At 36.8% G+C, this 23,616-nt stretch overlaps 1 long non-coding RNA gene across 1 annotated transcript in view; it reads left to right on the forward strand.

The window, feature by feature from the left end:
* Window positions 1-23,616, forward strand: part of LOC110744201 — a 39,621-nt gene that overhangs the window by 9,933 nt on the left and 6,072 nt on the right. The window contains exon 3 of the long non-coding RNA XR_002524533.2: window positions 9,285-9,355. This is a non-coding gene — a long non-coding RNA (uncharacterized LOC110744201). The remainder of the gene's footprint in view (window positions 1-9,284; window positions 9,356-23,616) is intronic.

The raw sequence follows: 23,616 nt of genomic DNA on the forward strand, positions 1-23,616 counted from the left end.
ACAAACAGAAAATAACTCAATGTATTGGAGAGCTATCTGTACTCCAAGATTTATTGCAGCACTATTCACAACATATAGAATCAACCTAAGTGACCATTAATGGATGAATGGATAAAGAAAACGTGGTATCTGTATATACAATGAAATATTATTCAGATACAACAAATAAAATCCTGTCATCTGCAGCAACATGGATGGAAACAGAGGTCATTACGTTAAGCGAAATAAGCCAAGCACAGATATTGCATGTTCTCACTCGTATACGGGAGTTAAAAGAGGGGATTTCATTTCATGAAAACAAAGAGTAGACTGGTGGTCACCAGAGGCTGGGAAGGGTAATGGGGAAGGAGGTTGAAGAGGGGTTGATTCATAGACACAAATAGTTAGAAAGAGGAAGACCTAGCGTTTGATAAATCAGCAAGGTGACTATCGTTAACATTAATCTATTGTACATTTCAAAGTAACCGTAAAAGAATAATTCAAATGTTCCTAGTATAAAGAAAAGGTAAATACTGACAGTGATGGATTCTTAAATATCCAAACTCAGTCTTTACATAGTATATACATGTACCAAATTATCTTGTGTATCCCAAAATATGTACATTAATTATATATCAAAAAATAAAACTGTTAGAGGAAAACAAAAATAAAATATAAAGACACAACTAGATTTAAAGTAAAAGTATGACAAAAGTACACCATGTATACATTAAGCACATGGAAGTCATAAAAGGATAAATGTATACCAGACTAAGTGGATTTCAAGATAAGAAGCATTAGAGATGAAAAAGAACATTTCATGCTAAAAGAGCAAAATCAACAGAGAAATGTAACAATCCTCAACGTGTCTGTGGCTAATAACTGTCTTGAAAAATATGAGCAAAACTGGCAGAACTAAAGAGAGAAATAGAAGAAATTCCAACTTGGAGTTGTAGATTTTGACTCTTCTCTCAGAAACGAATTGAAAAAGGAGACAAGAAATCAATAAGGATATAGAAAACCTGATCTCGGAACATTATACCCAGCAACTGCAGAAAACACATTTTCTTCCCAAGTGCATATGAAATTGTCCCAGATATACCATATTCTGGGCAATAAAATGAGTGTTAATACATTTCAAGACTAATGAGCAAAAAAAGAAAAAAATTACATTGTCAGGAAAAAAAAAGAGGCTACATGACTACATATCCTCTTGTCATGTAAGAATAAGGAAATATTATCTACAAGTCAATGATGGCAACAAATTAAATGAAAATACACATTTCTTAAAAACCCAGTTTACCAAAATCAACACCAGAAGATATAGAATACCAGAAAACTATTTACTTATTAAACAGATTTGTGATAATACAACTTCCTGCAAACAAAAGCCCAGACAGATACACTGGTGCATCCTAACAAATGAATCATGTCCATTTTCACACAAACGGTTTTCAAAATAGCAGAGGACACTTCCCTAAATTAACGTTATGAAGCTATCTGTAATGACACCATGTTGACTGTAATAAAGACTGGCATGATCTTTATAAGAAAAAAAATGGACAGCATTAAGTTTTCTTATAAACAAAGATATCTACCCTATTTCTCCTCAATTCAACTCCCAGGAATTTACTCAAGAGAAATGAAAACACATATTACCCAAATAATCATAGTTGACACTCATAACTAGCGTATCCACAATAGCCAAGAACTAGAAATAAGAATATGTTAACAAGTGGATGAATAAAAAATTTGGTGATTCATACAATGGAGTAAGTATGTAGCAGTAAAAATAATCAAACTGATGATATATGCAAGAGCAGAGATATTTTTATAGGTATTATATTTAATAAAAGGAGCCAGATATAAAATACAACATAGAGCTTATTTGTGTTAGTATGATGCTCTGTAACAGGTGAAACTAATCTAAGATAATAGAGATTAGAGCAATGGTAAGGAGAGTTGGGGTGAGGAGACTGGACCATGCCAAAGTGAAAAGGAAACTTTCAGGGGAGAAAGAAGCACTGGGGCTGCTTGTTACATGGCTGTGTGTATTTGTCAGCACTCAATGAACTTCATACTGAAGTCTATGCACATCATTTTATATTTTGTATGTAAAGTTTATAATAGAAGTGAAAAAAAACAGAGAAATCAGAACACCTACAAAAGAAGGACAATTGAAATAACTACATATATACTAAATACAACAATGTAAGCTGGAAGAAAATGGAGTATTAACACAAAAACACAAAGGATGTACTAAACAAGTATGTACATTTAAATTTTGCCTCTGTAAAATGTTATAAATGTCTAATTTGTGAAATTTTCATTAAAAAACAGAACTGAAATGTTAGACAACAATAGCATGTATGGCAGGGGAAAGATGATCTGAGTTGAAGTCTTCTTTGGGTCTTGTTTTCTAGAAAAGCTGTCCTATGATTCCCACCCTTGTGAGGTTACACGTTTACGGAAAAATTTCAAGAGTAGTCACTAACAGAAAAGAAGAAGCTTAAATATCAAATCAGGAGAGAGAAAAATATTAAAAATAAAACAGATAAAATGAAAAGATAATAAAATAGAAAGAATTGTAGTTGTTAGGGACATTCATATAGTGATTCTTACAACCCGCTACAGGTTAATCGCCTCATACATACAATGACTTGAATCCTTCCCACAGCTTCATGGCTTCACTATTACCTTCATTTTATAGAGAAGGAAAGTGGGACACAAAATGTCAAAAACTACTCTACTTAGTGGGAGATTCAAACTTAGGCAGTTTGGTTACAAAATCCATTTTGGAACCAATATCTTATTCTTCCTTGAAAGGCAGAACAAAGATAAACTTAAAAGAGATATAATGAAAGGAATTCCAAAATGACAATAATTTCAATAAATGTGAAAGAAGTTACTGGTAAAATATTTCTCAAGGGAATTTCAAAAGTTACAGCCCTGCACCACTGGAAATGGTAAATGTAAAACACGGCAAAATTGAATGGAAAAAGAGATAAATGCAAACCAAAATAAAGATTAGGTAGCCATGTTTATACAGAAATATAGTTTAAGATAAAAAATATATTGAGGGTAAAGAGAATCATTAGACAATAAAAATATTCTATTCACTGGGAACTTACAGCTTTACAAACTTGTATGCAACTTATAAAACAGGCACCAAAGTTCACATCAAAAATGAAGAGAACTACTGTGGGGTTCAACCCATGCTCACAGTGAACGAATGATGAAATTATTCAAAGAGGACCTCGAGCCCGAGCGTGGAGAATTCTTATCTGTTATTGTTTTAAATAATGATTAGACATAAGTATATACACCATAATCCTTTTAAATATATTAATAGATATTTTTGCTAATAAAGTCTTTGCTACTTGCTATTATTTGTCTCAAAAGTAAAATTTATAAGGAGGAATTACTGATTTAGAAATTATATAATTTTCAAGGTTTGATATTTATTATGTATATTATTGAGTTTACTTCCTGAAAAATTAAACTTACACTTAAAATATAGATATAGTTTTCAATATTTTAAGAAGGCTTTATCAATTTGAATAGATAAAATATAGTGAATGTAGATTATTTTAATTTTGAACTTCAGATATAAATAATGTGGGTTTCTTTCATACAAATGATGCATACTTGCGTGTGAGTTTTTCAGGTTTTACACAATTTTCTATTAGCATGTTTATGTTATTTTTGACTCATAAGAGTTTTCATGTATTAAAGATGTAGAACTTCAATATGTAAATACCATTTCAAGTTTTAATATAAACAAGTTTTTTTTTTTTTTTTTTTTTTTGAGACGGAGTCTCGCGCTGTGTCACCCAGGCTGGAGTGCAGTGGCGCGATCTCGGCTCACTGCAAGCTCCGCCTCCCAGGTTCACGCCATTCTCCTGCCTCAGCCTCCGAGTAGCTGGGACTACAGTCGCCCGCCACCACGCCCGGCTAGTTTTTTGTATTTTTAGTAGAGACGGGGTTTCACCATGTTAGCCAGGATGGTCTCGATCTCCTGACCTCGTGATCCACCCGCCTCGGCCTCCCAAAGTGCTGGGATTACAGGCTTGAGCCACCGCGCCCGGCTTATAAACAAGTTTTTTATTAAGAAGCTTAAAGGTTTAATGTACTCAAATGTGTTTCCTTTATGTTTTTCTTTATTGTATTGAGAAAATATTTTATTACTTCAAGATTAATGATTTCCACATATTTACTATTCTTGTAAATTCAATGTACATATAATTATTATTTTAGCAAAAAATAATAAAAACATAGTTGAGTGAATTACAATTAGAATTGAGTAAAAATGAAATAAATCAAGACAGTGTAAAGTATTGATAGTGGCACATAAATTGAGAAAAATTTAGAGTCATGAATGTTTATAGGTTAGTCAACCAGAAGAAGTAGAAAAAGGCAATAAAAGTTAGAAACCGATGAAACAGAAAATAAAGATACCACAGATATACTAAAAAATTAATAGTTTTCTTAAAAAGTAGAAAAACAGGCCAAGCGTGGTGGCTCACACTTGTAATCCCAGTGCTTTGGGAGGCTGAGGAGAGCAGATCACCTGTGGTCAGGAGTTTGAGACCAGCCTGGTCTCAAACTGTGAAGACACCCCGTCTCTACTAAAAATACAAAATTAGCCGGGTGTGGTGGCTCATTCCTGTAATCCCAGCTACTCAGGAGGCTGAGGCAGGAGAATCGCTTGAACCTGGGACGCAGAGGTTGTGGTGAGATGAGTTCGCACCACTGTACTCCAGCCTGGGCAACAATAGCAAAACTCCGTCTCAACAACAACAAGAAAAAGTAAAAAAAAGACAAAAACAAACACACACACACCCCTCTCGTAAATGAAAAATATTAGCAACACGAGGGGACATCATTAGAAGAGAAGAGATTTAACATATTATTGGAGAATCCCATAAATAACTTGAAGACAGTAAGTCAGAAACCTTGGACCAAACAAATTCTTAGAAAAATATTATGATAGAATGCTGTAGAAGAAATAGCAAGCTTGTGTAGCCTAATAACCATAGAAATAAAATTAGTGTTAAAATTATCACAAAAAATATACCATCCCAAATGATTTTGTCAGCAAATTCTATGTAACTTCGAAGGAAAGGATTCCCATTATTTTGCATTTTCCAGGATATGGTAAAAAATAGAAATACCCTAATTCCACAAGACCAGGAGAAGCTTGAAGCCAATCTCAGCTGTTATTAATTATTGTGAATAAGAATGGAAATTAGCTGGTTATGGGATTGACACATAAAATTCTATTTCTTTACATGAACAAATGAGAAACAAAAGTTGCAAAAATATGTATGCCATTTACAATGACAATAAAATTACAAGAAAACTCTAACAAAATTTGTGCAAAACAAGACTGGAGAAAACCAGCTAATTTTGTTGAAAGCTTTAAAAAATGATGTAACTAAAAATAGTTATCATGTTCATGAATTTAAGGCTCATACTATAAATATTTCTTACTCAAACATATTTATAGATTCAATGACTTGTCAATAAAATTCCAAAAAGACTTTGTAAGTTGATTCTCATTCTTATACGGAATACACTAGACCAAAATTTGCCAAAAACATTTCAAGAACACAAGGTGTTTATGTGCACGAGTTGCTCTGCCAGGTGTCAAAACCGATTATTAGGCAAAGGGTAGTGTGTGATTGGCCAAAGGATAAAGAAATTGATCAGTGGAACAAAACAGAACTCTTAAAAACAGATCCATCCATGAAATCTGGCATCCATTGTCATTGCAAGTGTGCAGTCATTTAATTCAAAGTTATGTTCTGTGTCATTTTCTGTCAGTAAATTGAGCATTCTGTCATTCATCTGAGGTGGTGCTTGCAGGGGAACAGGGTGCAGTAAGGCAGACTCATATCCTGAGTGTTAGTTCCGACATGAATGAATCGCTGCCCCTACGGGATCGAAGACACTGGATGTATTAGATTTTCCATGAAGTGACTGACTGTCCTCTTTGCATAATGTTATGTATTGAGACCTCAAGTTTGGGCTCTGCTACTGACAGGGCTGAACATTCAGGAGCAGGAATGGGTAGCTGAGTCTTGGCATGAAGAAACCGAGGGTACCTGGCTTATTCATAACCACCACTTCTCTCATCATAACTACTCCATTTATGGGGCCACTGTGGAAGACAGAATCGAGTCTGCCTGCTATTTGCCCCTAAATGCATCCTGTCTACTTAGCTGTTGAAGGCTTCCTTTACTGATACGTATTGATTATGCCTACACTCTTGGGTCTTCCCTCTATTTTCCTCCTCTTCATTTCCAATCTTTCAGTGTGGGTACTACTAGGCCCTTATTAATCAGTAAAGCAAATCATTGCTACTGCCAAGAAATGCATACATCTTCTTATCTTAGGTTATTTTTCTCTCCCTACAAAAAACATGACCGAGTATGTCTACTGCCTGTGGCTCTACAAATTGATTTTCTTCTCATTGTTCTTTGAGGTCATTTCTGAGCAGGCCTGTAGTACAGTATCAGACCAATTCTGTCTTTGCCAACATGTTGAGCTAACCTACTTCTGGAGGAAGACTTTTATTTTTTGGTTCATTGTTAGGCAGCTTTAGAGAATGGCTAAGAAGGCTCTGCTTGTGGGTGGGACACCCATCAACACAAAAAATGTTGGCAATATGGAGATCTGAGGCTTCTGTTCTTGTAATTTTGAGGGCCATCTGGAAATGCTCAGGACAAATTCTGAATGTAAAACTCACGTTGTATGATGGATTGTGACTGCACCTGTCCAACTTTGTAACTTGGTGAGTCTGACAATACTCAACTCATTAGGTAGTTCCAGTGGTTAGCACTCTCTGTCTGCTAGGGCTGGGTAGTGTGCCAGAAGTTGCTTTTCAAACACCAGACAGTAACTTGCTTCAGAACTCTTGTGTTCTATGCAGTGACTCATTTACTGGGGATGACCAGAGGCTTTATATTAGTACATTATCCACCACAGATCCCTCTAGCCCCATTGGATCTGCCAGGTCATATAGTCTGGACCTGTGACAAAGTTCTCTCTCATTCTATGCACTTAAAACTGGCAGCCTCTGAGTCACTTCATAAATGATCAGAGCACTTTGTGCAAAAATGGTTTATGCTACCACCAAAATACAGAGAAAACTACTAAGCCTGTGGCCTTGTTTCTCTTGGTGATAAAGAATGTATGGTTCAATAACTAACCCTTCTCCTTAGATAGAATACCACAGCATGCTCCAGATTAATGAAATCTTGTGAACAGTAAGAAAGTGGCAGGTGCCTGAATTTTAATTTTGTAGAGTATGTAGTGCCCTCTGGCATGTTATGTACCTTTTCGGGGATCAAGAATACTTGCCACTTTCTGCTCACCAGAGCAATCGTTAATATATCATTAACATAGTGGCCAAGCATGGTAGTTTTCAGAATGACAAGATGACCTAAGTCTTTATAGAATATGTTGTGACAAAGAACAGGAGAACTGACACAGCCTAGAGGAAAGACAGTACCTGTGAACTGCTACTGTTCCCATGTAAAAACATATGGCTTTGATCCCCTTTACCCATGAATTTTAACAATAATTTACTGTATCAATTATAGTAACCATATCAATAATTGTATACCACAAATCCGTGATGATCTATTACATTAGCAGACACGCAGTGTGGAGGCTTCTCAGGGTACCTGACCACATATCATCCAGACACAGCATCAGCTATAGTTATAAGTACGTTCACCAATATTCTAGATCTCCTCTCCATCTAGGCACAGAAAAGGATTCCATTTCCCTGCCCTTTTCGAAATGAGGCTAAGTGTATTTGACATGCTTTGACCAGCAAAATGGCAAAGTCACATGCATCACTTCTTGGTGGTAACTGTTAGCCAGCGTGTTAGCATCTACATTTGCATCCCATTGCCATGGTGATTATCAAAGTGTTGATGTGTGTCTATTCCTGCCCCAAATAACCTGTGTTGGTCATGCCCATGTGAGCAAGAAGTAAAACTTTAGTTGTGTTAAACTACCAAGATTTTGGGGTCATGTACAACTTTAATATACACAGAGGCTGGCAAAATATGGCCCACTGCCTGTTTCGATCATACTATGTTGTTGAACCCTGGTATAACCTATGCTATCATGATAAAAAAAAATGAACAAAAATACCTTAAATCTGAAATGCAGCCCCATACTGAGCATAAGTAGGAATAATTATTTTCCTAAGCCACTCAATTTTGGCATGACTTATTATGCAGTATTATTGTGGCAGTACCTAATGGATACACTATTAATTGTATAGTTTTCTTTTATTTATTTATTTTTATTTTTGGAGACGGAGTCATGCTTTGTCGCCCAGGCTGGAGTGCAGTGGCATGATCTCGGCTCACTGCAAGCTCCGCCTCCTGGGTTCACGCCATTCTCCTGCCTCAGAGCTGGGACTACAGGCACCTGCCACCACGTCCAACTAATTATTTGTATTTTTAGTAGAGGCGGGGTTTCACCGTGTTTGCCAGGATGGTCTCGATCTCCTGACCTTGTGATCCGCCTGCCTCGGCCTCCCAAAGTGCTGGGATTACAGGTGTAAGCCACCGTGCCCGGCCAATTCTATAGAGTTTTAACACATACAAACTTCAGGGAAGGTATTTGAAGTCACAGTGGCAATCACCCCTTGTGAGTGGTGACTGGAGGAAACCCCAAGAGGGTGGCTGAGTTGCTGTGATGTTCTGGTTCTTGATTTATGTGGTAGATACACAGGAATATTCAGTTTCTGAAAGTTCATCAGGTTTAAACAACTTGATGAACTTCTGATTTTAGTTTTCCTTATGCCAGGACGTTTTCCATATTTTCTTTGTGTGTCAAGAAGACAGAGGAATAAACAATACCTATGTGTCTTTATATTGAATGTTTTATGAGGCATACCGTTAAGAGTGAGAGGCAATCACAGAATAGCCAGTATGAATAGTATGCCACCATTCGTATGAAATTCAAAAGGTGGATATGAATACATACATTCTGGTATATAAAAAATACCTCTAGAATGATAAATTTAATTGCCTCTAGAAAGGATAACTGAAAAGTCAGAGTAGAAATTAAATAAACTTTTAATTGAGAACCCCCCCCCCTTTTAAAGACTGAATTTTTTACCATGTGTATATAACTGAAATTTTAAACACCAAAATTAGATTTATAATGTATATACTATACTATTAACTCTAACTTCCATTACATCTGTTTCTGATTGCTACTATTACTTAGATAACAGTGTGATAACATCCTTAATTTTGTTTCACTATTTAACATAGATTTCTGAAAATATGATTGGATCCAGAAATGGGTGAGAGATTGCCTTGAAGATTAAGTGATTTAATCACAGGTATTTACATTTTATCTCTTACTATATCTTTTTGTTATAGGTGAAATTATGTTTCATATTCTTGGACAAAATTTACAAATTTTTAGGATGAGAACTTGTAAAACTAGAGTTCTTTGGATGATTTATGAAAATTTGATTTGTATTATTACATACATATTTTAATTCATATGTGGTCCAGGCTCAAAACACTGGGCTGAAACAATCTTCCTGCCTCAGTCTCCCAAGGTTGTTTGAATAACAGGCATGTACCTCAGTACCCAGCTAAAATTCTTTATTGATTTTTCACCTTGCTATTTAAAGAGTATTATTCTAAAAATTTATTTATTTTATATATTTAAGGTATACAATATATTTTGATATATTCATAGTGAAATTATGGAAGTCAAATAACCCAATCCATCACCTTCTGTAGTTACCTTTTGTGATAAGAGAACCTACAATCATAGCAAATTTTCAATATACAATATTATCAACTATAGTCTTCATGTTTTGGGTTGAATCTCTAGATTTATTCATTCTCACAACTGCAGATTTGTACCCTTTGACCTACATCTCATTTCCTTCCCCTCCTTCCCAGTATCCACAATTCTACTGTTTCTATTTATTCAACTTGCTTTAGATTCTGCATACAAATGAGATCACGCAGTACTTTTTCCCCCTATGTCTGGCTTACTTCACTTAGCATAATGTCCTCCAAGTTCATCCGCATTGTGGCAAATGGCAGCATCTCCTCTTTTAAGGCTGAATACTATTTCATTGCATTTTTCTATGTGCAATCCTAAAGGGTGATTTTTAGGATGGAGCATATGTTTTATTATCCAGCCACTTCTTAGCCTGTATTAAGAATCACAGCACATAATCACACATACACAGAGCTCTACACATTTTTGGTGTACAGTGGTTTCATCTACCTTGAACTCTATGGTTAAGGGGCTCATTTTTCTCATAGGTCATTTGGCTTCCACAGTGGGCAGTGTGAATTAATCATTCCTTTTGTCTAAATGTCTTCTTTGTTCCTTTATTTGTATAGAGAAGGAAGACTTGTGTCTTTTGTCATTTCCATTTCTGAGAGTTTCCTCTCCGTTCTGCCCACTGGTCTCCTATTTTCACCATTTCTCCTGGCAGAGAAAGACACTCCAGTCATTTTAGTAATCAATAGCAGATCACAAGTCTTCGTGCTTTTCCCAGTATTTTTCCAGGGGAGGAAGTTCTGCCATGTATGTGGTTACGTCCTAAGAGGTGTCATGCAATGACACAATCAAAATATATTTATAGCTATATCTATAAAACATCTAGACATAAAATATCTATATGCATACAATCAAAATATCTAGCATATGATTCACTGATTTTACTTCAAATATAAAAATTCTCCAGGTATGAATGCATTAGCGTCATGGTCATTTTTGTTTAATCTTGATTAAAAATGATTGAAAAAGCCATTTGGATGAAGACACAATTCTTAGTTTTCCTTGTGTCATGTTAGTAACTTGATATATTTTACTTCAAGTTTAAGAACTTGAATTAACCATTAAATAAAGTAACTATTGGTTATTTTTTCCCTAAAACTATGAGCCTTTAATGGAAAAGATGACATTATCAATTCTCAAACATACTCTTATTTGAAGAACAATCTACTGAATGATATTACATTGCAAGTACCTAGAATCTCTTAATTCTAAGAAACTAAGTCAAGGGCAAGAATTCTGTTGTGAATATCAATTCTACCTTTGGAGAATTATCTTGTGCAAATCACTTCATATCTCAGTGTGTATTAGAAGGAATGGGCAGAAGTTCCTCCAACATTTGTGTTACCTTTGATTTTTTTCATGGTTAGAATATGGTTAATAAAGTCATGTTGTTGTGCTATTGAAAGGGATATTTGGTGGTAAGTACTTCCCTATAATAGCTTTCATGATTATGAGATGTTAACATTGCTATATGAATCTCATATCCTTAGAACAAGTTCCCTGTGTACCTAAGTCAATTGATGATACAGTTTAAGACAAAAAGAAAAGAGATCACTAAAAAGAAGTTTGGGCTTGTGATGAATCCAAATTGGATCTAGTGTTTCTTAGTGAAAAACCTCTAAGTCAGGAGTCTCAGAATGTAAGTCATTTGTTCTGAGTGACATTAAAAAGTAAAGCCAATCTTATGTAAATTGAAGGAATGGAGCATGATTATTGGATGCTTATTAGGGCATCCTCTCCTGATATGATATTCTGTGTACCTTTTACTATATGAATACCCCTTGAGGCTGTCATCCACTTGTTGGGCTGTTTCAGTATCTTGGTAATCTTTGAGATTTTCTTGTTAGCATGAACAAATTAGGATGCATTGGCCCTAAAGACAATGGTTAGAGAAGTATGTCAGAAATAGCAGCTTATGCAATTGGCAGCAGTTCTTTGGAAATCTCTCTCATACTATTCTTTGAGTCAAGTCATGGAATCAAATTATAAGTCACAATTTTCGTATACAACTTTGTCTTCTGATATGCAAAGAGACAGCGCAAAGAGACTGAAGTTCTGAAGCAATGCTGGAGGAACTATAATAGATGCTCAGGCTGGTAATTTCTATGTATTATGCATTTCTAACAGATCTTCTTCACTTAAACATATTCCTTTGGGAGCATGGTCTATTATCATGGATGTTCAGACACCCCCAACATGGAGCCTACATGGATACAAGGAAATAGTCTATTAATTAGGCTCATTAGTTGCTTTAACGAATTAACTCCCAAACTTTCAGGACTTCAACCTCAGTGAGTTCTATTTCTTCCTCAAGTAAGCTGGATGTTCCTGAACTTTGGAAATCTTTCCTCCTGTGGTGTAGGGACCTGTGTTCCTTCCCACTTGTGGCTCTCTCATTCATCAACAAGATCTGAGAATCCTCTGCTTCCAGGCAACAGACAGTGGGGAAAGAACATGGAGAATGCACTGTCTCTTAAGCACCCTGGGTTGCAAGCACCACATGTATCACTTCTATTGTCATTCTGGACCTAGCGCAAGGACTACTGGGGAACACAGACTCTGGCTAGGCAGGTGCTTTCTAGGGCAACTCTATACTATTCAAGAAGAAAGCATGATTCCCACAGTTATCCCTGCCCCATCTCATGTATCAGTTAGCATTAGGAGATATGTGTTAGATCTGTCCTTTAATACCAAGTTCGCTGTTTCTTATTAAGCGGCTACCCACACATGGGTTTTTACCAAGATCATTAAACCATAAATTGAATTTTTGGCCGAGTCCTATCCCAGGATTGACAACCCACACTTCCCTGTTGATGACTCTTGAATGACTCCCATTACATTCATTACTAAAACAGAATGGATGCCAGAAACAAGCTGTTATTAGACAAAGCAGTCCTGGTTACATTTATTTGGAGGTAGTATTCCCCAGTAGATTATTTTTCTTTAGATTATTAACTCGAAGTTCTTGTTTAATGAGGAATAGAACAGCACTCTTTTCCAGCATCAGGAGACCTGGTACTAAATGCTTACCTCTTTTGACCTCAGTTTTCTCACCTGCAAAATGAATTTAGATGGACCAAGCTCCAAAAGCTCTTCATGCTCAAAAGTCTCTACAGAGTCTAATGGAAACCTATTATGTTGCTTGTATAACTTAGGCCCTTTGAAGTTCTGTTTTCTTGTCTTGTGGTCATGCATATTGATGTGTTATCCACACCGACTATACTCATGTCTGAACGCTTTTGCCAGTGTGATCTGTCAACTTGTCACTGCTTCCTAGACCTCAGCAGCTCTGCTGTAATTTCTGATCATGCTTGAGTGTCTTCTGGAAGCACCCTTTCCCTCCATCACTTCAATATCTGGAATGTGGCCTATATGCTCAAATTCCTAATCAACTTTTTGAAGCATTAAGCCTTAGCTTATGATAACTGAGATATCTAACCTTTGAAAACATATTCCCCAGGTAGACACTACTTTCTTCTCTTTAAATCTAATTTAGTACCCATGAAACGTGATCCATTTGATGGAACCATCTGTTTTTTTTCTTCTGCCAAAGACACGCTGCACATTTTGGCAGCTTCCCTAAGTGTACTCAATAACTCATGCCAAATACAGTTGGAATGCACCATGAATCCCAGCTCTGAAAACAACTGAACCAGGCAGTGTTCATCTTAAACTGACTGATGTGTGGTGAGTCAAGCAACACTGGCTTATATACCTTAAGGTGAGGTGGGGAAAGGAGACTAAGTTAGCGTGATAACTTCTACGCTGTAAACTGGGGACAGTGATTTGGATTCATAGGATAGTGACAATTTGGGGATTTTTCTTCCCTGAAATCTACTCCCCAGTTTTGGGATTACAATCTCTATTCGGATAAATACCACTGTGATAATCCCTTTTATACACATGACCCTGTATATGTCTATACCCAGTTGATTGGTTCAGAAGCAACATGTAAGTATGAAGGAAGCTACATTTAGGACTCAGATTTCCAACATGGTATTTCTTAAGTCACTGTAGCTATACGAGCAACAGCTTGGGTGTTATAGGTCATGAGTCTTCCCACATAGACCAGAAAAAGAAAGACTGCATGTCTTCAATGAGAGAAGAGGCAGGGCGAGAGGGAGGATATGAGGAAGAAAAAAAAAGAGTAGAAACGTTCAGATGAAGACAGAGTTCTGTTATTATTTGTGCACTTGTGTCTGTTTTTCCCAGAGCCCAGTCATATTTTGTTTCTTAGATTCTAAGAGGTAGAGCATTTAAAAAATAAATTCTTTTTGCTTAAGCAAGTTATGCTATTTGCAAGCTAAATTTTGACTTATACATACAAGGGAAGAAAGTAAGATTTAATATCTTTCCGATCAATACAAGACTTGGCTTGTATTGGTTAATTTCATTACTTGATTAAAGAATCTAGACTAAAGTTTGAACCATTTGGAGGTGTGATCTCATTTTAGAATCATTTACTCCACAGATGGTAGCTTTTACAGTTTATCTGTCACAGTGTCCACGCTTTCTGTATGTCCAGATTCTGAAGGGTTAATCATATAAAATATTTATACCCTTAAACCAGACTTAACATTTCATTAGATAAAATATTAGGATGCTATAGTTTTTTTCTGCTTTCATACTAAACTTTAAGAGATGCTTTATAAGACTATCATAGTTCTCATTTGTATAACAGAAAAGCCAAACACAAAATATAGAAGCACAAAGCATGTATTGCTTACATACCCTACTAGCTATTTCCCCAATTCATTACACTTTTTTTTTCTTTCTGGTTTTACGTGTACAATTTTAAGTCATGGTTCTTTGTTGTTTTATTTTTGAACCTAGTCTTCCTCCACAATTTAAAATAAAGCTTGGTGATTTTGAATGTCTGTATTCAATTTGTTCAGACTGTGGTGAAGAATAACAATCAAAGAGGCAGGTATCATTCCTGATTTTTATCAAAAATTCACATCCTGTCACCGATAACATTTTTTAAAACTTTATAAATATCTCTTTAAAAAGTTAAATGAAATATTCAGTGTCTTTGTGTCAGTGTCTAGAGAAAGTAAACTTCAAACTAGATGCAAATGTCTTACCTTTTTTTTTTTTAAATTAACTCTTGAGAGTGATTTTTAAAACATTGGTTTTATGTATGCTTTAGGAAACCTGTTATTATATTTTTCTTCTGGTGTTTGATTGAATTTGCTTTGCTTTACATTGTGGAGTCATTTTAGGGAACACGACCTTTTCCAAACCCAGGATCCCATTCACTGAGTAGGAAATGAAGAGTCCTCATCTTTTTAGATGGAGTTCTTTGTTAGAATCCTGGCTTCGGAAGTTGCTATTTTTCACAGGGCATATCCTTTAACCTCTCTGAGTCCTGTTTTGCTCATCTCTAGTATGATAATAAAGTCTGACTTAAGGGGTGATTGCAGAATTAAAGACATAGTAGACATATAGCAGGCAAGAAATAAATAGTTGCCATTGTTGTCCACGCCAATGTCCTCAGCCAAAATAGAAATTCTATTTGGCTCCCATAAAAGTTTTCATGAATGAGTTGGCTTATTCTATTCTTGACAACTCAGACCATTACTCCCTCTGCAAATGGAAGAGGGCAGAAAGACGAGGACTCTGCTTACTGCTATGATGCTGAAGAAGGTTCAACCAAAGAAGCTTCACATCATTTGTTCTCTTCGCTGAAAACCAGGTATTGGGTGGTTTTCTTTTAACAACATTCTTTGTCAGCTGGGTTGAATCCCCCAGTTGATTACGTGTATTTGACGTTCTTTTACCACACAGATATTAATAAAGAAGGAAATAATATAGAAGTAGTCACCTTCCCTCTCCCCAAAGAATAAAAGGCATAAAACCATCATATTTTCATTTGGTCAAACAATCAGAAAGTAGACAAATACATATGCAAAAAGATTTTTCTATTTTTTCTTACAGAAAGAAGAGCCATGTTAAAAAAAAAAAAAAAAGTACGTTTCAAATTGATGAATGAAAACAGCCTTTGAATGATGGATTAGAAAATGTATTTGTTCCATAAAAAAATACCTCACGGTAGAAAATAAATGTTCTCAATATCAAGGTTTTCAATTATTATCAAATAAACCATTTGAGTCATGTCTTTTACTATTAAAGTCAAGGAAAGCATTGGCGTCCCATTTGCTGTGATTCATAGTAAGTTTAGCAGATTCACGATGGTTGGGTTTATTCAAATTTGTAATTGAACATTCGCAATTCTCTAAATACAGTTTCTATTTCTTATCATATAAGTCAGTGCAAACAAATTTCCATGATGTTTAAGGGCTTAAATATTCAAAGTGTTCATTCTGAATGTTTTAGTTTTACTATTCCTTGGAGCGTCAACCTTTATTTTGCTTACTAAGAGTATACTAGTGTAGGTGAGTTACTGGTAGGGACACAGCAAGCACTCAGAACTCTTAAATTTATTTTTATATTAGAAATATATATTTTGGCTTTCATATTTGAAAATGTGTGTCTTCTGTTTACATAGCATATCGATTGGTTCGGTTGTAATTACTTACTTGCCTATTTCAGTAAGTTCTAAACAAAAGGATGCACAAAAGTTAGATGCAACCAAAGGAGGAGAAGTATGAATGGGTTTGCATATCATTTCTCAAGCAATATGCACCAGTGACAAAACACCATGAAACTTTACTTTTTTCCAATCATTTACTGTTGCAGCTTTTATATCAGGTGCATTATTTAATTTATAAAATTCAACTCAACCAAGTCACATGATGGTAGAATTCATAAAACCACTCATTTCAGCCTGGCGTGGTGGCTCACGCCTGTAATCCCAGCACTTTGGGAGGCCGAGGCGAGCAGATCATGAGGTTAGGAGATTGAGACCATCCTGGCTAACATGGTGAAACCCTGTCTCTACTAAAAATACAAAAAAAATTAGCTGGGCGTGGTGGCCGGCACCTGTAGTCCCAGGTACTTGGGAGGCTAAGGCAGGAGAATGGCATGAACCTGGGAGGCAGAGCTTGTAGTGAGCTGAGATCGTGCCACTGCACTCCAGCCTGGGTGACAGAGATTCCGTCTCAAAAAACAAAACAAAACAAACAACACACACACACACACACAACAACAAAAACCACTCATTTCATCCTTACATACCCTACTAGCTATTTCCCCAATTCATTACACTTTTTTTTTCTTTCTGGTTTTACGTGTACAATTTTAAGTCATGGTTCTTTGTTGTTTTATTTTTGAACCTAGTCTTCCTCCACAATCTAAAGAGCTTGTGGATATCAACAGGCTGAATGAAACCTTACCAGGAGTTGACTTATCTGCTATGAGTAATTCAACAATGTGTTATTAAGACAACGTGAAGGCATAAAAAGGCAAAACATTTTTCTTTCCAACTTTTATTTTAGGTTCAAAGGGTACATGTGTGGGTTTGTTACGTGGTTAAATTTCATGTTGTGGGGGTTTTGTGTACAACAGTTTTGTCTGCCAGGTAAATAGCATAATACCTGATAGGTAGTTTTTCAATCTTTACTTTTCTCCCACCCTCCACCCTCAAGTAGGTCTGGTATCTATTGTTGTTCTTTTTGTCCATGTGTATTCCATGTTTATGTCCCACTTGTAAGTGAGAACATGCAGAATTTGGTTTTATATGTTGCTGTGTTAATTAGCTTAGGATAATGGTTTCCAGCTGCATCCATGTTGCTGCAAAAAACATGATTCTGTCCTTTTTCATGGCTGTGTAGTATTTCATGGTGTATATGTACCACATTTTCTTTATCCAGTTCACTGATGTGCATGTAGACTGATTCCATGTCTTTGAGATTGTGAATAATACCACAAAGAACACACACATGGCATGTGTCTTTATGGTAGAATGACTTATAGTCTTTTGGGTATATACCCAGTAATGGGATTGCTAAGTCAAGTGGTACTTCTACCTTGAGTTCTTTGAGAAATCTCCAGACTGCTTTCCACACTGGCTGAATTAACTTACATTCCCACTAACAGTGTGTAAATGTTCTCTTTTCTCTGCAACCTGTCCAGCATCTTTCATTTTTCTGAGTTTTTACTAACAGCCATTCTGACTAGTGCAAGATGGTATCTCATTGTGGTTTTGATATGCCTTTCCATAATTGTTAGTAATATTCAGCAGGAAAGACAATTTTTGTTATGAAAGCTTTGCAAATGCATATTCTCATGACCTTTTTTTATCCTTTGCCCCATTGCATAGAGGTTGGAGCATTTGAAAAATATCAAAAACACAGCAGAGACAAGTTTAGGTGGTTTCCAGGGGAGAGGCACTGAAAGTGATTGATTCCTATCAAAAGCACAAGGACAGGGTAAGTGATTCTTTCTAGTAAATGACAGTAGAGATACAGCTGAACTGTGAGAATGTAATAATGGTTATGTCAAGGAAGGCTGATGAGTTCTAGGAAAAGCACATTGCTCGTGACCGGAGCAGTGGTTCTTGACTTTTACAGGTCTGATATCAGGCCATCACCATATCAAAGAATCTAGATACCACCACGGTAGAAGCCAAATTTTTACTTTTTGTCTTTATGATTAGCCACAAAACACCTATTTATGTGTTTTTTGTCAACGCTCAATAACGGCAACGTAAGCTCTGTCATACCTAGTTTATGTAAGTGTACTATCACCACGTCATGCTCCACAATGACAGCATCACTGTCAAGGGACACACTGGGTCCTAAGTACTGATGTCCTAAATTCCACTTTGCTAAGGCCAACTGATCAAACAGCAAGCAAATACGAGAAAGGAGATTGAAACTGAATCACAAGAAATGTGCGTTCTATGTGCGGAAGTGGGATCCATTACAATCTGATGCACTGCACCAAAAGCATAGTGTGAAAGATTAAAAGAATAATCTAGGATTTCCTAACTAGAGATCATTGTCTTCTCATCAGCAGTTCAAGTACAAAGAGACAGAGATAGATAAAGCACGGACATTGGTAGCAATAAAATAGCAGTGACTAATATCAACTATTACAGCAGGAAGCCCTAGGCATTGGGAAGCCGGCACAGAGGTTCTGGGTATGTCCTACAGTCAGTACCTTCTTGGAAACCTCTGGGAAGAAAACAGCTGATGGGATCAGGAAAGGTAGGACCCTACCAGACGGGATCAAAGACAAAACCATCTCCTTCACTCAGAGTGACAGATTCTATCAACCGTCAGAATGCATAACAGGTAGTTCAAAGAGATTCATTTCCATGAATTTCCTTTGAGTCCAAATTCACTTTTTAGTAAGATAATGCATTCCTCCATTGTATTATTTTTTTCTTGTCTATGTTTGCCAAGTAATGCCATAAAGATCTCCATTTATGAGTTTAAACATAAAGAACTGAACTCAGATGAATTCTGCTGGTCACATGGTGATGATCTAAGAACTTGGCAGGAATTGCTGTGATTGGATCTTCAGGCTGCTAGTCATAGACACCTGTTATCACTGGAAAAAGGACTTTTCAGTCACAGCCCTTAATGTTTCCTGTCTTATGCTGGCAGAGACACCTGCACACAGAAGCTTTGTTAGTCCAATTTTGGTTTTTTTTTGCACAAATTTGTTATTTTGTGGAAGATTCCCAGTAAACACACACATGTGGGTGCACACACAAGAACTTGTCTACATCACTACTCATGGGAAACATTTATTTTCTCTTCATTTCTGCTCCTCTTCAGAGAAAAACGTTCATGCAGGATAAGGTACCATTGCTTGTCAATCTCTTTCTAAATTTGGAATCAGTCCAGAAAACCCAGGAGGAAGCTCAACTCAGCCACAGTTAATCTTCAGAAAATCCATCCCACGTGACTCCCCCCACACCCCCCGCCATCAGTGCTGATCTTTTCATGTATTCTTTATAAGGAATCCGTTGAACTTTAATTAATATGAAAAATTCAGGTTTTCATCTGATTTAAATGTGACTGACATCACGCTGCAGCTAAAAGCGGAACAAAGTACATGCATGGTGAAAATAAAACTTAAAACCTGGTGCCTATTTTTTCACCGCCAAATCATCTCTAGCACTTTCAAGAGGCAGGAGAGAAATGTACCCAGAGCATTTTCTAGGAGTCTTCATGTCCATATGTACGAACAGGGACATGCTTGAAAAATGTCTGTACACAGGCAGGAACACGATTCGCTCTGTCACATCAATCAGCAATCTTTAGCTCTAAACGTTCCAGTTAAAAAGGACTAGAGTGACACAGTTAAAGGTACAGATTCCAAAGAGGTTAACATAGTAGTAAGGAGGAAGAATTCTTTTGAAAGGAAAACACACACTCATCTGCCATTCGTACACACGCACCATCTCCTAGCATTCACTGGATTGTTCAAAACAGGCACAAATGTGCTCCTGGAAGGCGTTAGGGTTCTGCTTGCTACAGATCAGGCTGCTCTCATGTTTATGGATTCTACTTATCCATAAGTGAAGTAGAGGATGTGTGTCCTGATGTTGAGACAGCTTTGTTACAAGGACTATCATTCTGTCTTCTCCATAGAACCTAGTCTACTATCATAGCAACACATGAAAGCCTAAGAAGTGACTACGAGAGCACAATTAACACATTTTTGAAACATACAATACATTGTTAACTGTAGCTGAGTTGATAAACAACCTAAATCCACTGACTTCATCAATACCCATTCTATGCAAGAAAATGTGTTCTCTGTAAATATGTGCAAGTGTTATATATCAATATAAATAGCACATTTCTCTCTGCAATAAAATATATCAATCATTGAGCTTTATCTTTTTCTGAGATAGGGTCTTGCTGGAGCGCTATGTTCGACCATAGCTCACTGCAGCCTCAAACTCCTGGGCTCAAGTAATCCTCTTGAGTAGCTCGGGCTAAAGGTATGGGCCACCATGCCTGGCTTTTTTTTTTTTTTTTTTTTTCATACAGTCAAGGTCTCACTGTGTTGCCCTTGCTGGTCTTGAACTCCTGGGCACAAACAATCCTCTCACCTAAGCCTCTCAAAGCACTGGGATTCCAGGTGTGAGTCACTGTGCTACGCCCCTGATAAAACTTTATAGTTCTTGGTTAAAAAAAAAAAAAATCCTTCTCCACCATGATGGTGTATGTGGTTGGCTTTCCTCCTCAATGTTCTCAGAAGACTTTCAGGATCCAGTAATTCCAGGCCAAGAATCAAACAGCACTCATTCTCCAGGAGATTAGAATACGAACTGGTTGTAAAGTCAGGTACAGTTCCACAAGCAGACGCTGGAGAAGAGCCAAGTTGGGCCTGTGAGGTCTTGCATGTGAAATGGCTCATATATTCATGGCATCCATTCACAAGGTCCTTAGCATCTTACCATATCAAACCGAAAGTCAGCACGATCTGGATAGTTGGACAGGTTTTATTGATAAAATAATGACATTTTTCTTTGTATTTATACTTCTCTAGTAGGTTCGTTCAGTAATAAATATGTGAGCTCTTAGGCTTGGGAAAAAAAAGATTTTAAATTAGGACTTTGTTCTAACTCTGCCTAGTGGCCTTGATCAAATCACTCTGTCCATTTAGCACGACTTCCCACTGTTACGTATGGGGAGAACGTGGGTCATCTCTTACCATACACATGTGAGTAAAGCTAATGTGAATTTTTGGAAAGTCATTTAAATTAAATTCTGAAAGGGTTAATCTCATTAAATGATTCTGAAATTCTGGCAAGCATATTTAAAACATGAAGCATCTCAACTTCTTTTCAGTTCTGTACAAATGTTTTCCTCTTTTCTTTAACCTGTAACCTCTGATAAGTATACAAGCTACCCTTTTCCAAACATGTACAAACAGGTACACACAGATATCGGAGACTTTAAAAAATTATAGTATAAATAAGCAGCTTTGAGATAGTTTTATTTTAATGTGATTGTGTTTCAAAGAATATGTATCCGAAGATGAGAGCCACAGGTTGGAGTTGAGTCAATGCTCATCTTAGTTGTTGAGTAGCTAGGGTCTCGAATTAAATAGATACAGAGTGCCTCTGCCATTTTCTGATGAGTTTTGTTAATGTTTTGGTAAATTCAGTGGGCATTTAAGTATAATTGTCTCAACCCGGTATTTCTACCAAAGCTTTCAAAACCTACAGGAATATGACTATAGTTTGGGAGGCTGGGGTTGGTAAACAACTTTCTGTGAGTTTCTGGTATTTCTGTGCATCTTGCAGGTAGAGGCACTATCAGCCTTTAGTCTAGATTCTCTAGTCAAGGATGTGTGTTTGGCAAACAGTCTCAGCAAATAGAGATGGTTGCTGTCTACCTCTAGAGCAAAGGGCAGACATGCTTGCTGTCCAGTGTAATGAAGTTAGCATCTCTCTCTGGGGTCATGCATATTTATTGCTAATTATAGAAGATCTCTGTTTTCTAAACTCAGGCTTCTTTTCCTAAAATCCAATGAACTGTATGTGGTTATTCCTTGGCTCTCTGTTGCCCTGTGGGAACTAGGGCTTGAGGACCCGGCACAAGAAATGCTGATGCTCTGACTCTGCTCTTACCATGGGTAATAAGTTGTGCTTTTTCTCTGACCCAGGAGTCTGTGTCATTAGCTAGAGCATCCACGAAACTGTCAGGCTAACGAGTGCACTTGCTAGTAGGGTAAAATCTCATATTCTTTACTGTTCTTGACAGGTAAGTGTGTGGCCCAGTAGGAATGATGATTTCCTACTTGTTACAGTACCATTTTTAATGGATATTAAAGATCAGAAATATTTTCTTTGGACTGATACAGTAAGCCGATAGTATGCACCAGAGATTAGGAAATTGCCCTCTGTACGCTGAATCTGGCCTGGTCCCTACAAACTTTGTTTTTACAAAAACAAAGTTTTATTTGAACAGAGCCACGTACATCATTGATACACTGGCTATGGCTACTTTCACGTTACAACAGTAGAGTGGAGGAAATCCTGTGGCCCTTACAGCCAGAAATATTTATTACCTGGCTCTTTAGAGAGAATGCTTGCCAACGTTTATTAGAGATCAGAGGCAGCAATCAAAAATTCAAGCCATCACGAGCTGCCTTAGGAATATATTAGGTAGAAATGAAAGTAAAATAACAATTGCATGACAGGGTAAGGGTTTAACAAAATTAGCAAGAAAAAAACAAACAATCTTATTGAAAAGTGGGCTAAGGACAAACAATTCTCAAAAGAAGATATACAAATGGCCAAGAAACATACAAAAACATGCTCAACATCACTACTGATCAGGGAAATGCAAATCAAAACCACAATGTGATACCACCTTACTCCTGCAAGAATGGCCATAATCAAAAAATCAAAAAACAATAGAAGTTGGCATAGATGCAGTGGACATGGAACACTTCTACACTGCTGGTGGTTATACGATAGAATACTACTTAGCCATAAAAAGGAATGGATTAATGGCATTCACAGCAACCTGGATGAGATTGGAGACTATTATTCTAAGTAAAGTAACCCAGTAATGGAAAACCAAACATCGCATGCTCTCACTCATAAGCAGGAGCTAAGCTATGAAGATGCAAAGGCATAAGAATGACACAATGGACTTTGGGGACTCAAGGAAAAGAGTGGGAAGGGGGAGAGAGATCAAAGAATACAAACTAGGTGCAGTGTACACTGCTCGGGTGACGGGTGCACCAAAATCTCATAAATCACCACTAAAGAACTTATTCATGTAACCAAATACCACCTGTTCCCCAATAATCTAAGGAAATAAATTTAAAAAATGAGTAGGAGTTTAACAGCAAAGTACAGATAAACATATTGACTATATGTACTACATTTCTACAGTGTGTTCAACAAATATT

The sequence above is a fragment of the Papio anubis genome, chromosome 11 (genome assembly GCF_008728515.1).
Source record: "Papio anubis isolate 15944 chromosome 11, Panubis1.0, whole genome shotgun sequence".
In the NCBI taxonomy this organism is placed as follows: Eukaryota; Metazoa; Chordata; class Mammalia; order Primates; family Cercopithecidae; genus Papio; species Papio anubis.